Source organism: Myxine glutinosa, chromosome 10, assembly GCF_964187855.1.
Source record: "Myxine glutinosa chromosome 10, kmMyxGlut1.1, whole genome shotgun sequence".
NCBI lineage: Eukaryota > Metazoa > Chordata > Myxini > Myxiniformes > Myxinidae > Myxine > Myxine glutinosa.
This window is the reverse complement of record NC_136270.1, coordinates 87,007,487-87,025,316: the sequence shown is the minus strand read 5'-3', so window position 1 is coordinate 87,025,316 and position 17,830 is coordinate 87,007,487. Positions and strand designations below refer to the sequence as shown.

The window sequence follows — 17,830 nt, the reverse complement described above, 5'->3', positions numbered from 1 at the left end:
AACGGTGCCCTCATTGGCGGTGTAGCAAACGGTGCCCTCATTGGCGGTGTAGCAAACGGTGCCATCATAGGCGGTGTAGAAAACGGTGTCCTCATAGGTAGTGTAGCAAATGGTGCCCTCATTGGCGGTGTAAAAAAACGGTTCTCGCAAACGGTGCACTTAGAATTATAGACGGTATTTGTCAAATCAAGCTTGACTGACCGATTTCTTAATTTTTTTTACATGTTTTTTTTATAGTTATCGCCAAGAGAACATGCAAATTGAAGGTTAATATATGTGGTGGGTAAATATTCTGGTTGAGTTTGCCAACATTATAGCTTTGACTTTGTACAAGAAAATAATGTTGAGATGAACCTGAAGGAAGGTTGTTGTTGTTGTTTAATGCGTATGACTATTTCTCTGTCCCGTGCTGGCTGTCCGATGATGGTAAGAAAGTGTCCTGGATCGTGTCCTTGAGTGTGCTTGTATGCTAATAAAAAGTAGTTTGTTAATCGTTTTAAAGTTGGTTTACATGTTGGTGAGAGCATAAGTGATCGACACCAACCAATATGTTAAATGATCATGCGCCGTTGGAGTATTATTGTGTCCAGGTTCGGTCACCTCATCTGACCGTTACATGTTTCTCGAGTACTACGGTATTGTAAACGATGTAAAACTCTCATTAACCCACTTCAGAGTTCTGAAGGTAATATTTTCTGGAGGTATCATTTGTAAACGATGAGGGTTTATTTTAAGATTATAAATAAACAAATTACATTCGATTCGTAAATGATAATGAAATAATGCACAAGGAACTTCAACGCAGGAGAAGGACACAAGGCCCATAAAGCCTGCGCAATCGTGGCAACATGTTGGTATACTCTCCCATCCCAATCCCCTCTACTTATACTATAGATACGGATCCAACTCGATTCCACAACTATCCACTGACTGCTGTCACTTCCAGTTCCCTTGTACTTCTGGGAAGACCATTCCATGCATTCACCACTGAGTGAAAGATCCATGCCATACTACCATCCTAAGTCTCTTCACTCTTACACTGCCCCTCCATTGTTCTTTTCACTGTGCATTCTGCTGAATATTTCTTCTGCACTTATTTTGTTTATACCCTCCATTATGTTAAACATCTCCATGTAACCACCTCCTTTATAATGTATAAAACCCTGTCTCTTTCATCCACTCTTCCTAGCTGTGTCTAGCTAGGCCTGGAATCGATCTAGTATCTCTACCTTCTCTATGACAGATTTGTCCTTCCACTGTTGTAACAAAACTACACTCAATACTCTAGATGGAGCCTCACTAAATTCCTAATTTATCCCCCTACGAATGCAACCTAAAACCCTGTTTGCTTTACCTACAGCGACCTGGTATTGTTCTGTCTGCTCACCCGCCGCATCTATTACCAACCCCATAATCCTTCTCTTGTGTGACGCACTCCAAAATTGCACCTTGCATCATGTAATTATTCTTACCCATCCCCAGCATCTTGCAATTCCTCGAGTTAAACTCCATCTGCAAATCTTTTGCCCAATCTGTTAAAGTATCCAGGCTTTCCTGAATCTCATCAGCACCCTCTCTACTAAGCCTGGTGTTGGCTTAACAGTTCAGGTGGCTGGCCTGAGATCTTAGGGTCCTGATTTTGAGCCCCTGTCATTCTGTTGAATTAACACCAGGTGGGTTGACTCAGCCTGTCGTCCTTCTGAGGTCAGCAAAGTGCGCACCAGCTCACTTGTAATGGTAGGCAAATGACAAGAATTGTATAAAGACTGCAGAGCACCCCCACGGAAACATAACTGCCATTCTATAACTAAAAATGGGACATAAAATGTTTCATATGCAAAATGCCACAAAGTTCCTCCCACCTCCTCCACCTTCTCCCCCCACCCCCCAATCTTCCTCGTCCTTTTCAATGTTCTATACATTCTCATTTCGTTCATTTATACTTATTTCAAAAACTCTTAGCCCAATTTGAACAACACTCTTTTCTCGTTTTTTTCCAATTGTTTTTCTTACCACATCATCTTTTTTTTTTTTTTTCATCTGTACACATAATATACAGTGCATGGCCCCAATATTCGAGTCGGATAAATCTTCATTGACCTAGGTCAAGCAGACTATTTTAATTCCATTGTCATTTAGCCTTTGCTTATTCTTCTTTCTTTTCCACATTTGTGTTTATTGGACACTTTATTTAACATATGTGGAAGGTGATGCAGAGGTAATAAACTTACCATTGACCTGTTGCATCAGTTTGATTCCCAACCCAAATATAATATGTCCGGTTGGTGCTTTGCAGTGAGGGAGTTGCATCACAAAGTGCACTGTCCCTCAAATGGATATTAAGAGGGGTGTCTTGTCTGCTAGCAGTAGTTGGTGGACGCTAAGGTTTCCACTGTGTATTTGACATAGAGTCGGCGAGTTATCACTGGCACCCTCAACAAATGTCAAATCCTTGCCACCTTCAGTCGAACACCAGGTCTGTCCAGTCCATTCGTGAAAGACGACGTCAAATCCTATTCAGCTGATTCAGTGCGTATGACTAATATATATACAGTCACGTGAAAAAGTAAGTACACCCCATGTAAAGTTTTGACTTTTTCAACATATTTCAACATACAGCTATTTGATCTTCATTTCAACAATATTGATAGATAAAGGTGATATAATATAACAAATATCATGAAACATTTACATTTTGTAGTCCATTGTTTAATTTAAATAAACATAAATGCAAATTTTGCATGTGGAAAAAGTAAGTACTATCCATTTCCATTTCCAATGGAAAATGTCCTAAATTTTCCCCGCCCGCCGGTAATAAAATGTCCTAAATCGGGATCCCACACACCGACTTCCAAATACGAAACAAGGGAATGAATTGCAAAAATAACTGTCCGTCGTGTACGTGTGAAATGTGGTGCGTCTTAACTGTCTGCAGTCTTGGCCACCGTCCAACGTGGCTCCAAGCTCCGGCGCGAGGAAACCCTCCGTCCGCTTCGCCCACGCGCTCCACCAGGCCCGAGCCAACGCCCCACTCCAGGCTCCTTGTCGACCGCCCACGAGGTCCGTTCGCTCCCAGCACCAAAAGCACCGAGAACCGCTCCAAGCACCAACGCAGGGCTAGCGATCTCCACACGAGGTCGATCTCCAACACGAGGCACAAAGAGACAGGAACGGAAAGAGCGCGGGAAGAAGGAAGGACATGAATCATCCCAGGCCAGCAGAGAAGAGAGCGCAATCCCGGCGAGCCGGCACTTTTACTGCTCGCCCTGTGACGTCAGGCGTTTCTTTCTCTAACCAGAGCCTCGTCTCTTGACCTCTACAACGTTCGCACTTGCTGGCTTTCTCCCATTTGTCGAGTGCCTCCCGCTCCAACCAATCATCCGCTCCCTGGGCGTGGCTATCCTGCCACGAGGCTGGTTGCTAGGCCAGCTGGTGGTGTGGCTGGTTGCGGCCCCATTGGCGGTGCCCCGGCCTGGCTGCCTGCCCGTTTTCCAAAGTCGTTGTGGTAAGGGAGGGGAATTATTTAATGAGTGCACTAAGGACCTATCTAAGTGTTTAAATGAGTGCGTTGTCATAAGGGACACAGGTTTGACATTAAAAAAAAAAAATGAAAAAAATGAAAAATGAAAAAATGAAAGAAAAAAAAAGAAAAAAAAAAGAGTGCGTTGTCATAAGGGACACAGGTTTGACGACAGAGGGGACGACGAACAAAGGAATCTTATCCATAATGCCTGTACTATTTAGCACGCCCTGCTCCCTCGTAGCGGGGACACCACTACCGCTTATACCGACAAACCGGGCTAACCATAGAACTTATTACAGGTAGATTCCCAATCACAACAGTATGATACCTACCTATACAGATCTATCTGGCTCTAGATATCACTCTTACCCTCCTGACATAATATGTACACCCACTCATTACGGGAAAGGCAGGGGGAGTCTAATTGGCAATTATTGTTACTATTACTTATGTTAGATCAGCTCATTGAAAGGATCAGAACATGCATGACATTATAACATGTTAGATCAGCTCATTGAAAGGATCAGAACATGCATGATATTATAACATGTTAGATCAGGTCATTGAATGGATCAGAAGAAGCATATTATGACATGTTAGATTAGGTCATTGGAAGGATCAGCCTGTGCATGATATTATAACATGTTAGATCATGTCATTGAAAGGATCAGAACATGCATGACATAATAACATGTTAGATCAGGTCATTGAAAGGATCAGAACATGCATGACATGACAACATGTTAGATCAGGTCATTGAAAGGATCAGAGCATGCATGACATTATATGTTAGATCAGGTCATTTAAAGGATCAGACCATACTTGACATTATAACGTGTTAGATCAGGTCATTGAAAGGATCAGAACGCACATGACATTACAACATGTTAAATCAGGTCATTGAAAGGATCAGCACATGCATGACATAACATGTTAGATCCGGTCATTTAAAGGATCAGAACGCGCCTCCCGATAGTAAAATTTGCTTCATTGAAGATGTTGGGGGGGGGGGGGGGGGACAGGGGGCGGGTGGGGGGAGCGGCGGGGAAGAGAGGGAGAGGGCAACTTCACAGAGGCGGCAGGAAGGGTCATGGTATTAACCTTTGTGGGGAATATAAACTGCAGTAGATCTTCGATAAGGTGCATTCTTTGATGTGATAAGCATAGACTAATGTCTGGATTCCTCCAGATTTATATCAGTTCAGTGTTAAACAGCATTATCAACTATTTAAAAAGGTAATCAAATGTGTTTGTGGTTAATAATATTTTTTATTTCTGGTAGGCCGTTTCTCCCACAAAAATGGCATGATAAGCTATTTATACACGTTATCACGGCAGGAAAAACCCCTTGGAAAGGTGGGATAATATAAGTATTAATATTTTTTGTAATAACATTAATATTATGCTATTATCATTCATTTTGTTATTAGAAGTGGCCTTGGAAAAACGCCACGATAAAGCTAACTTAACATCGATATATACCTCAACACGCATCTCCATTGATGGCAATGGTGGGGAAACCCCCCTTGAGGGAGGAAACCCCCTTGGGGAGGGGTGCAAATGAATGTGCTACAACCTTCATTGTGTGACCCTTAATCATCCTGTCAAGTTCGGTTGAGATTGGATAAGTAACGACTGAATGTATCGCGCTCAAAAATCGTCAGACACACAGACAGACACCAAATTGTGTATTTTAATATGACGTGTGTGTGTGTGTGTGTGTGTGTGTGTGTGTGTGTGTGTGTGTGTGTGTGTGTGTGTGTGTGTGTGTGTGTGTGTGTATATATATATATATATATATATATATATATATATATATATATATATATATATATATATATATATATATATATTGTAACGATTTTGAGAAGTGTGTAACGGTTTTTTGAGAAGTGTAACAATTTTGGAGGAAGTGTAACGAATGTGAAAACGTTACAATGTGAACGTTAAAAACGTACGGTACCACCCTGTTAATGTAAATAATGGTCGCAGTCAGCGTCCTAGTTAATTGCATGGAATATACACGCAGGTCACGATATATCTTTTAAATAGTGTATTTCCTTATTCCATGTAGGCTAAGTATGTGTTTTCCCACTAGATTGACTTTGCATTGTATCAAACAAAATAAGCGTAGGCCCTTCCAATTTCCCCAAAACCTCCCTTCCATTTGCCTTCCGCATTTTGGTCGGTTTTTCTCTTCAACCACCATTGGCCACGAGGTAAGGTTGGAGAAGAAAGGTGTGTCTCCACCTCGTCAGAAGAGGGAAGGAGTGAACCGGCCCTAACAGCCAATCAACACCGCGGTGAGTGACCCGGTAGGCGTGCCCTCGGAGTCGGCGGCTTGATTTCGCCCGAGGTGATAAAAGCGCCTGCAGGGGACTGCTTAGAGAGATGAGCTGGAGCCTGGAGATGTCCCTGGGAGAGGAGCAAAGAGGCTGCACCAAAGAGAGGCGGTGAGATGCGAAACGCTCCAAGCCAAAGAGGAGAGGTACTCGGAAAGGAAACCAGCTTTGGAGAGACGCGCTGAAAGGAGGGAGACGGCTCCACCAGGAAGAAGAGGAGCAGGTGTGCCGAGCCAGCGCGTGACGTCTACAGCAGCGGATACGCGACGGAGGATTTTCCCGCCAAAAACCGCGAGGAATTGAGAGCTGCTACCTCCGGCCTGGCCTCCCTCTCCAGCAATCTACCTCAAGCCCTACCTGCCTGCAATATCCCCCCGTGTAAGTGTGAACGTCGTCTGTCCTACTCGTTGTCTTGGGGTTAAGTAAAAATGAATAGGGTAAGTTAAGGATTCGCTGTGTCACTGTTTCTTCCATCCTTTGCTGGTGTGCGTATAATAAATCTGTTCTTCCTCCGTATTCTTCTTCTTCTTTTTCATTCTCTTGCGATCGCTTTAGAGATTTCCCGATTGAATATCCGTGGGGCGATCTGGTCAACGTCGGGTGAAATCGGGTTTTAATCGGGGAGTAACTGTTCGGACGCGGTTAAATACACCACCGCTCGGTCAATATAACATCTAAAAGCCGCGTCTGTAACAATTGGTGTCGAGGAGTTGGATTCGAACCTGGGACTAAATTTGTTAGGCCCAAATTTTGGAACACCAATTGTACTATTAGAGTAACAATTGGTGTCGAGGAGGGAGATCGGACCCGAAGCGCGCTTAACGCGCTCAAAATTACAAGCTGCCGAAATTTATTTTGTTTTATAAAGCAAAACCCGAATTTTGAGATCGCGCCATGGACAATCAAGGCGATCGGATGTCGGTGGGAGAGATAGACAGGGTGGAATCGACCCAGGACCTCGGGGAAATGTATGTGGAGGAAAGGGAGGAGGAGAAAAATGGCAATGTGGTTGCGGAGGTTTCAGACGCACAAAATGGCGCCCTCGCGCACGTGGTTGAGGGGGCCACGGTCGCGGAACCAATGAGCGCGACCCAAATGCAAGCCTTCATGACCCAATTCATGGTGGAAATGCAGAAAAATAACGATAGTGAGAAAATGGAAAGCAGAAAAATGGGGGCCCTTATGGACAGGCTAGAAGCCAAAATGGGACAAATGGGGAACCGGATGGATGCTCAGGGTGAGCGATTGGAGGGCCAAATGGGGGTAATGGGAAACCAAATGGGGGTAATGGGAAACCAAATGGGGGTAATGAGGGACGAAGCGAGGGGTACCGGTGAGGAGTTAGACAAGAAATTTGGGAAGTTAGACAAAAATTTTGAGGGGTTAGACAACGGGATAAAAGAGGTAAAGAATGGGTTAATGGGGGTAGAAAACAGAATGGCCGCTCAAGAAAATCAAATGGAAGGGATGCAAAAGGGGTTAGAGGGGGTAGAAAATAGAATGGCTGCCCAGGAGAATCAGATAGAGGGAGTGAAAAGTGGGTTAGAGGGGTTAGAAAACAGTATGGAAGGCAAATTGAGGGACATGAGGGACCAAGCGGAAAGGGAAGTTAACCAAATGGGGCAGCAGATAGAGGGGGTCAGAATGGGGGTAGAAACCAAACTGGATGCTCACAGGGAGGAAATGGAGCAGATGAGGGTGGCATCTGGGCAGGAGATGCAAGTGATGGGAGAGGAGATCAGAAAAGGGGTAAGTGAGGAGGTTTCGGGGCTGCGCGAGGAGGTAAAGCGAGGCGAAAAGCGTATAGAGAAAGAGGTGAGAAATAATACGGCAAAGTTACAGGGGGGAATAGAAGATCTGACGAAAGGAGTAGAACAGCTGACAGTGGGACAAAAGGAACTAGCGGACCAAGTGGAAAAGAACACTGCAATCATCGGGGGTTTAAAAGCAACACAAAAGGACATTAAAAATGAATTAATAGCGACACAAAAGGAATGTCAAATGGTACATGAGGGATTGACGAAGAGGTTGGAAGAGGTGACAGAAGTAATGGAGACGAAGGACCGGGAGGTAAGGACGCACATAGAAACGGTTAAAGTAGCGATGGAGGAAGAAATAGAGGGGGCGCACCGGGAGCTGAAGGAGGTAAAGGAAAAATTAGAGGAGGTGGAAGAAGGGGTGAGTGAAATTAAGAAGAGACGGAGGGAAACTAAGAGGGAGATAAAGGAGGAAGTCATGGAATATGTACAAGGTCTGTGTTCAAATCATGATGCGGTGCTCACTAACCAAATAAAAAGTTTGCAGGTGGCAGAGGAGGTGCGACGAGGTACGGAGGTGAGTGGCAATGTACATGATGTGGGGGGAGATTCAGTCGGCTTGGGGGGTGGTGTAGACCCGGGTGTTCGTGAGGGACCAATGGTAAGATGTATGACTGGTCCGGAGTGTATGGACAGAGGAGGTGTGCAAGGAGGGTTGGCTATGGGGAGTGAGGGGGGTGCTGGTGAGCAAGGCTGTGGGGGTATGGCGTGGGTAGCGGGTTGCGGAGGGGCGACCCAGGCATCGACACCAGGAGGGGTAGTGTTTGGAGGGACGGGGGACGCGCGGGAGCCCCCCGGGAATAGCGTACTGTGGGAGCCCGAACGGTTTGGTCCCGCGTTGATCCCGCAAGGAGTGACGCGCGGGGTCCGACCTTCGGGCGCCCACAAGGTCCCACTCGCGCCGTATGACGGCAAGAGTGATTTGAGGGCGTACCTGGCGCAGTTTGAGTACGTGTGTAAAGGCAACGGTTGGAATCCGGACGAAGGTGGAGTACACCTGGTGGGGGCACTGCGCGGCGCGGCGGCGGAGGTGCTGACGGCTTTACCACCGGGTGCCCTCACCCTGCCAGCTCTCCGTGCGGCATTAATTAATCGGTTCGGCATTGAACAGCAAAGCGAGCTTGTTAAAGCCCAACTTGCGCAGCGAAAACGCAAGCCCCAGGAGACCATCGGGGAACTTGCTCACGATATTCGCCGCGCGGTCGGGATTGCACACGCGGACATGGCAGCGAGTTCCCAGGAAAGCCTGGCGCTGGATCACTTTATTCAGGCCCTTCCGGATCTGGAGCTCCGGCAACAGCTCGCCATGTGGCGCCCGCAAACCATGAGTCAGGCGGCCGACGCTGCAGCCCGTTGGGAAGCAGCGAGGCCCCTGGCCCGGGGAGGCGAGCGCCATGCAGTGGCGGTGCGTCAGATGGGGCCCGTGATGGGGGGCGGCCCCCCAAGGGGGCCCGCCCCCGACGGGGGCCCTGACCTGGAGAGCATGGTCCGGAGGTTAGTGGATCGGCGCCTGGCGGGACCTGGACCATGGCAGGCGGCCCCAGCGGTGGCACCCGGTAGTCCCCGACAGAGTACCCCAATTCGGACATACAGGGGGGGGAATTTGGAATACCGGAGGCAAGCACCTTACCAGGTGAGGTGCTATAATTGTGCTCGGATGGGTCACCGTGCGTGGGAGTGTCGAGCTCCGCGCCGGGACGTTCCCCGCCAGCCGATGCCCTCAACTCCGCCCAGTATCGATCGGCCTAGCCGACCTCAGACACCCCCCCGCCAGGACCCGGGAAACTAGAACGTGCCGGGCATGCAGGGCGGTGTTCGGCAGTAGGGGATGGGGAGAAGCCCTCGTTGACGCGACAGGTCATTCATTGTGGCCGAATTGGGACGGGTAGTTTGACGATTCGGTGCAAAATTGCCGGCGTGGGGGTGGACGCCGTGGTGGACACGGGAGCCAGCGCCACGATCATCAGCCCCGTGGTCCTTAATTCGAGTGCAGACGGCTGGGGTAAAATCCAGCGTCTGGAAAATCATAGTTTGCAGTTGGCTACCGGGGCAACGGCTCCGATCATAGGGCGTGGTTTTGTGACCCTCAAGTTGGGATCGGTAAAGGAAGAGATAGAGGTTTGGGTGGCGGAGGTGTACGACCCGTGCTTAATAGGGTTGGATTTGTTGACTGCCAGCGGTTGTAAAATCGACTTGAGTCGGGGGATCCTGCGATGGGGAGTGGAAGAGCTACCATTGGAGGGGGTGAGCACGGCCGAGAGGGTGGAGCTGGAGGCTCCTGAGGCCGTGACCATCCCTCCGGGGGCCGAGGCCATCGTGCCGGCCCGATGGTCAGCTCGCCCGACATGGCAGGAATCCTGCGGCCTGGTCGAACCGGTGGCAGCGCTATCCATACCGGGTTTAATCGTGGGCCGTACCCTTGTAAAAACGGACGGGCCGGTGGTGGCCGTCCGAGTAATTAATATTAGCACAGAACCACGCACTATAGGAAGGGGCACGAAGGTAGCAGGCTGCACCCCAGTTAGAGAAGTCGCGTCAGTGAGGGGCGAGAACGTCCAGCCGAGCCGGCCCCAGGGGGAGCCTTCAATAAGTTCTAGGAATTGGCCCGATCCCATTTGCGAGATGGTAAATCGTAGTAGTGTAGAGTTGGGAGGTACCCAGAGGGAGGCCTTACACAAACTGGTTGGGTCCCATTTGGACCTCTTCTCCTTGTCCACCGAGGATATTGGACGTACGGGCCTGGTGAAACATCAGATCCACACCGGTGAGGCCCGGCCTATTCGTCAGGCCGCCCGACGGCTCCCTTGGAGCAAGAGGGCGGAAGCTGACGAGCAGGTTGAAAAAATGCTCGACGCAGGTGTGATCGAGCCCTCGGGAAGTCCTTGGATGTCACCTGTTGTGCTGGTCAAAAAGAAGGATGGGACCACGCGGTTCTGCGTGGACTATCGCCAGCTAAACAACGTGACACTCAAGGACTCATATCCCCTGCCAAGAATTGATGACACCCTCGATGCCGTTGCGGGCTCAAATTGGTTCTCGACTTTGGACCTCAAGAGTGGGTATTGGCAGGTGGAGATGGATAGGGCAGGGAAGGAGAAAACGGCATTTTCCACAGGTAAGGGACTGTATCAGTTTACTGTGATGCCGTTTGGTTTGTGTAACGCCCCCGCCACCTTTGAAAGATTGATGGAGCATGTACTAGGCGGCATGCCATGGCAATCATGCCTGGTGTACCTGGATGACGTCCTAGTACATGCCAAAACGTTCCCCCAGGCCGTAGCTAATTTGGACCAGGTGTTCGGGTGCCTCAGACAGGCAGGGTTGAAGCTGAACCCGAGTAAGTGCACTTTGTTTGCAAGAGAGGTGGCCTATCTAGGTCACGTGATCGGCCGCGAGGGGGTAAAAACGGACCCAGACAAAATTAAAGCGGTAGAGGAGTGGCCCGCACCACGTACCATCAAGGAGGTGCGGGGATTTTTGGGACTCTGCTCCTACTACCGGCGCTTTGTGGCGAAATTTGCAGAGTTGGCCCGTCCCCTCCACCGGCTTACGGAGAAGGGGACGCGATTTAATTGGACACGGGAGTGCCACGAGGCCTTCCAAAAATTGAAGGGGTGTCTAACATCCGCGCCCCTTCTAGCTTACCCCACTAGTGACGGGACATTTACCCTGGACACGGATGCGAGCCAGGAAGGATTGGGCGCAGTTTTGTCTCAGACACAGGAGGGCGTGGAGAGAGTGATTGGTTACTATAGTCGGGCCTTAAGTAGGCCCGAGCGAAATTATTGCGTCACTCGCAAAGAGTTATTGGCCATGCTGGCTGCCATGAACCATTTCCACCCGTACCTGTACGGGCGGAAATTTTTGGTTAGAACTGACCATTCCTCCTTGCAATGGCTCCTTCGGTTCAAGGAACCGGAGGGCCAAATTGCAAGGTGGTTGGAAAAGTTGCAGCAGTACGATTTTGATGTGGCCCATAGGGCCGGGAAGGCCCATGGTAATGCGGACGCACTCTCTCGGCGTCCTTGTCTGGGGGAAAACTGTAAATTTTGTGCGAGACACGAGGAGAGGGAGCAATTGGGCGATTCCGCCCCGATCCTCGTCGTCCGGGCAACCCGGGTGAGAGGGCCAATTTTGCCACTAACCGCGGACGAGGAATTTGGTGAGTTGGCTTGGAGCACGGCCCAGCAGGAGGATCCTGTTCTGGGGCCGGTGTTCCAATGGGTCAAATTGGGGCAAAGACCAAAGGGGGAAGAGGTCACCCCCCTCGGGGCGCAAACAAAGGCGTATTGGGCTCAGTGGCAGACCCTGGAATTGAAAGGCAACATCTTGTATCGCAAGTGGGTGGAGGCTCCCTCTGATAGAACTTCCTGGCTGGTGATAGTCCCTGACAAATTCAAGAACGTCATATTGCAACAGGTGCATGTTACCCGCTCCGGCGGCCATTTGGGCAGGACAAAGACAATATCCCGGGTCCGCCGGAGGTTCTATTGGGTGAATATGGGGCGCGACATACAGGACTGGTGTCGGAGATGCGACGCCTGTTCTGCCAAAAAGGGACCAGCGCGGAGGATGAGGGCCCCCCTTCAATTACATCAGGTGGGGGCCCCCCTTGAGCGGGTGGCTATGGATATACTAGGACCGCTGCCCCGCACCCGCCAAGGTAATAAGTATATCCTCGTTGTAATGGACTATTTCACCAAGTGGCCGGAGGCCTATGCCCTCCCCAACCAAGAAGCAGGGGTGGTAGCACAGGCCTTCGTAGAAGGATTTGTATGTCGGCACGGGATTCCACAGGAGCTGCACACCGATCAGGGTCGAAATTTTGAGAGCCAATTACTAAAAGATGTGTGCAGACTCCTGTCAATTCGAAAAACCAGGACCACGCCCTTGCGGCCACAATCTGACGGGATGGTGGAAAGGTTCAATCGAACATTGATCCAACAACTGGCATTGTTCACCACCACCCGTCAGGATGACTGGGACGAACATCTCCCGTACCTGTTGATGGCCTACCGAACTAGCCAGCACGGGGCCACCGCATGCAGTCCAGCGTTGCTTATGTATGGGCGGGAGTTACGGGCTCCCGCCGACTTGCTATGCGGTCCCGTGCCAGACACCACGGTAACACCGCCGAGGGAGGGTTACGCACGTCACCTGGAGGAAGGCATGGAGCGGGTCCATGCCTTCGCCCGCCGCCAGCTCCATCTGGCGGGGGCCAAGATGAAGCGCAGGTACGACGACCGGAGCCAGGGGAGTCAATACGCTCCGGGGATGAAGATTTGGTTCTTTAATCCCCGGAGGCGGAAGGGAAGGTGCCCAAAACTCACCTCCCCCTGGCAAGGCCCGGGAGTCGTCCTGTCGCAAATCTGTGACGTGGTCATTAGGATCAAAATGGGGCCACGGACCCCCCCTCGGATCGTCCATGCCGACCGGATAAGACCTTATGCCGGCGAGCAGGCGCCCTCATGGATCGCCTCGGCTCTAGATGCCGAGGCAGGGCCCAGTACCTCTTGCGACGGGGGCTCGTAGCGTCAGAGGACTGGGGGGATGGTAGTGAGATGCCCCGCGGTGGTGGGATGGCAACGCTGTCATCCCTCACAGACGTGGGGGCAAATGCGCAATAGTTTATGGGGTGGCTATGACAACCGAGCCAGGGAGGGCTTGGATAATGATAGGGATCTAGAAGAGATTGACATTAGGTGACGTTAAGGTTAGTTAGTGACTGATACCTGTAGTGGGGACACAGGTAGATTAGTATGGATGATAATGACGTGGGAGCGCAATAGTTTAAAGGGACGACTGGGAAGCGCAAGTTTCAGAGGGGAGTAGTTAGCTGAGATGATGCCGTGTGTGTGAGGATTGAACAGGTGAGAATGGAACAGGTGTGATTGCACAGGTGTGCAACTGAACAGGTGTGTGGAGCAGTGTATGAGGGAGTAGTGGTGATTGCGTGTTGTGTTGACCAAATGGTCCAGGAAGAAAGGAGGGTGCAGGTGGCACCAGGTATGATTGCACAGGTGTGCAACGACAGGTGAATGAAGAACAGGTGTATGTGGCTGTATGGAATAAATGGTATGGAGTAGTGAAATGGATGGTCGTGGAGTGAGAATGGTGGAAATTGTGGAGTGGAGTGGATGGTGCGAAGGTGTGAATGGGGGAAGAGTGGACCCCCATCGCGGATACCCGGGGCGGGTAGTGTAAGTGTTAGGTAGAGGGTACAGGTAAATTGTGGTTGGATATTGGCATCTGTGGTGCGGGTGACAGAATGGTATGTGGATGGGTGCGTTGGTGTTGTGGAAATGGCTGGGCGTGTAGCCTGTTAGTGTGTGTAGTTGGTTTGGGCACTCCACCACTGTAAGGATGTCGGCCAGGTGAGGCCGCAGGTGGGCTCTGGGAGCCGGTAGTAGTTGTGTGGATGGGGCCCGAGGATCCGGAGGACGGACCCGGGTAGCCCAGTGCCAGAGGGCACCAAGGGGTGACAGAGCCAGGAGAGGGGCTGTCCCCAGTTAGTTAGGTTGGGGTGAGGAGCTAGGTAAGCTCGGGTGGCAACTACAGTGGTGGAGGTGTGCAGGTGGGTAGACCTGTTGGGAGAGGTACACGTCGCAGCCCAGAAATTGTGCTAGAGCACCGGGAGATGAATCGGGGGAGTGAGACCCCAAAATTGAGGAGCACCACAGTTTGGCCAATGGGAATTGGTTATTAGAACCCGTAGTGTAAGGTGGCCAATGGATTGGCAGGGAAAGACCCCGGGTAGTGTAAAGTGTGTTAAAGTCATTTAGAGGATAGGTAGGATGAAGGATCTCCTCGCACCATCTGCATCCACTCACCTGAGGTGACAGGTACTCCACACCATGCCATGTTTTGATTATTTTTTATGATGCAAATGTTTGGATTGTGAGACGCATCATGACGTGGGTGTGACATTGTGCGTAATTCCATCTCTCCCTCCTTATGAGGATTGATGATGAATTGGTGATGGCAAATTTTGAAGTAAAGGGATTGTGGAGACGAATTTGGTATAGGGGAAATATGGGGAAGACGTGACAGTAGTGACGAATTTGTAAATGTGTAGATTTTTGTACATATGGGGTGGGAACAAGGGTAGGGTAGGTGACAGGGGGGTGACGTACGGTAGGGACGAGCTTTCTCACTTCGGCCTCCGTACGCATTTCACCTTGCATTGCCTTATTGACGTGTACCCTTGTGACCTTACCCCTCGCTCAATTGTCTTTCTTTTGTCTCCCACATGACCTGTGCGCCATTGGGTGCCGATGGGAGCGTGCGTGAGGTGGCCATTGTGCGCCCGAGATTCCCAGAACCAGCATGCATTGCGTTGATGTACCACTTTATGGACCGCTGTTCTGCGGCCAAGTACCACTTGATGGACCCCAGGTTCTGGGGCAGGGCACCTCTGTTGGAAACCGGCCATAGTGGCCAGGGAATCTTGCTTGCGGACCTCGGTAAGGTGGCACCTATGCCAAAGAGGTGGACCACCCTTAGTTGGCCCCTGAGGCCCTAAATAAAAATGGACACAAGTTGTGCTTTTTATTATGTCCAAATAGGCCGCATGAAGCCTGAAGACGTCGGGAAGAACATCGGCCCAGCAGAGAAAGAGAAGACCACCACCAGTTGTTTTGTTGTGTTTATTATGAACCATGGTGACCGCACCGGATGGTGCTTTTGGGTGCTTTGTGGTGTTTGGGTGCTTTTGGGTGCTTTGGTGGTATTGGTACTGGTGCATCGATGCAATGCGTGCTGTCTCCTCCCTCCCAACAGGAATTTCTTTTACTTGTTCCCTAAAAAGAAAAAAAAAAAAAAAGAGAAAAACACAGGTCCTGGGTTGCGTTGTAAATAAGAAATCACGTCATTGTAAATAATGCTCCCCACCGTAAATGTATAGTTTGAGAATAATCCCGTAATTCGGTTAGCTGTGGGTTTGAGTCTGTTAGACAGGATGCAATGCAATAGGGGGACATACTTATTTGTGTTTTAAAATTGTCACACTCAGGGTCAGGTTAATTGTAGAGGGAATTACACCTACGTGCCACACTAAGTTAAAGTTTAATAGGTCCGAGGACGGACCTGAAGAAAGGGGGGTGCAGTGTAACGATTTTGAGAAGTGTGTAACGGTTTTTTGAGAAGTGTAACAATTTTGGAGGAAGTGTAACGAATGTGAAAACGTTACAATGTGAACGTTAAAAACGTACGGTACCACCCTGTTAATGTAAATAATGGTCGCAGTCAGCGTCCTAGTTAATTGCATGGAATATACACGCAGGTCACGATATATCTTTTAAATAGTGTATTTCCTTATTCCATGTAGGCTAAGTATGTGTTTTCCCACTAGATTGACTTTGCATTGTATCAAACAAAATAAGCGTAGGCCCTTCCAATTTCCCCAAAACCTCCCTTCCATTTGCCTTCCGCATTTTGGTCGGTTTTTCTCTTCAACCACCATTGGCCACGAGGTAAGGTTGGAGAAGAAAGGTGTGTCTCCACCTCGTCAGAAGAGGGAAGGAGTGAACCGGCCCTAACAGCCAATCAACACCGCGGTGAGTGACCCGGTAGGCGTGCCCTCGGAGTCGGCGGCTTGATTTCGCCCGAGGTGATAAAAGCGCCTGCAGGGGACTGCTTAGAGAGATGAGCTGGAGCCTGGAGATGTCCCTGGGAGAGGAGCAAAGAGGCTGCACCAAAGAGAGGCGGTGAGATGCGAAACGCTCCAAGCCAAAGAGGAGAGGTACTCGGAAAGGAAACCAGCTTTGGAGAGACGCGCTGAAAGGAGGGAGACGGCTCCACCAGGAAGAAGAGGAGCAGGTGTGCCGAGCCAGCGCGTGACGTCTACAGCAGCGGATACGCGACGGAGGATTTTCCCGCCAAAAACCGCGAGGAATTGAGAGCTGCTACCTCCGGCCTGGCCTCCCTCTCCAGCAATCTACCTCAAGCCCTACCTGCCTGCAATATCCCCCCGTGTAAGTGTGAACGTCGTCTGTCCTACTCATTGTCTTGGGGTTAAGTAAAAATGAATAGGGTAAGTTAAGGATTCGCTGTGTCACTGTTTCTTCCATCCTTTGCTGGTGTGCGTATAATAAATCTGTTCTTCCTCCGTATTCTTCTTCTTCTTTTTCATTCTCTTGCGATCGCTTTAGAGATTTCCCGATTGAATATCCGTGGGGCGATCTGGTCAACGTCGGGTGAAATCGGGTTTTAATCGGGGAGTAACTGTTCGGACGCGGTTAAATACACCACCGCTCGGTCAATATAACATCTAAAAGCCGCGTCTGTAACAATATATATATATATGAATGATTGTTTTAAGGACATTTTTCCCAGCGAAAGCGGGATACCCCTATCGGCAGCCAAATCGACTACCACTAACCACTATCAATCTCCCAACACTCTCCACACCACCATACCACAACTACCTTCCTCTCCAAGAAGAAATAGCAATCTACCTTGGACTTTTATTAACCACCACGCTCAACCACCCCCGCTCAATCCCGACTTAACCATCATCCCACTGATTCAAGACCTTTACCACACAACCACTGCAAACGCCCATGACTAGGCCTTTACCTTCAAAATTGTCGACAACAGCCGCATGGTACGAGGGAGGTACGGACGTTGATGCGTCTTGTACCACAAGTATGTCTTGTTAACTTCCCCATAACTTCCTACAGACAGCCATGACCCTCCACTTGCATGCCATAACACTTGGGTTCCTAGCGCACGTTTGCGCCACAAATGCTCAGCAAGATACGTCCGCCTCAGGTTAAGTGAGGAGCTCCGAGCCATGGACAAGTCCAAAAATCACGGAAGACGATGTAAGCACAGCAATCTGATGGTGAGGATGACGTCAGCAAAATGCCTGCCTGGGTCAGTGAGCGTGCCACGACACGGCCAAATGTGGAGGTGCGTGAACTTTGCCCCCATCCGCCACGCCTCAAAGAGGCGGAGCATGAACCTCAATCCTCACCATGCCCTCTTCTCTCCATACAGGTAAAAGGCGGTGATCATTAGTCAGTTGGTCTGGAGTCAATGGTTTGTAATCTACAAGTCTGGGTCTGATCGACGATTTACGAGTCTGGAAGAGAGCAGAGTTCTGGACGAGAGGTGGACAAGCTAACAAGGGTGCTGGACCCAAAACC

General features: G+C 49.8%; 1 protein-coding gene across 4 annotated transcripts in view; it reads left to right on the top strand.

Moving 5' to 3' along the window:
- Nucleotides 1-296: 296 nt before the first annotated feature.
- The window catches only part of KRIT1 (KRIT1 ankyrin repeat containing), a 60,779-nt gene continuing 43,245 nt past the window's right edge, over nt 297-17,830 (top strand). For all 4 annotated transcript variants that reach the window (XM_078785842.1, XM_068126605.2, XM_068126604.2 and 1 more), the window contains exon 1: nt 297-426. The gene's annotated coding sequence lies outside the window, so the exon portion shown is untranslated. The remainder of the gene's footprint in view (nt 427-17,830) is intronic.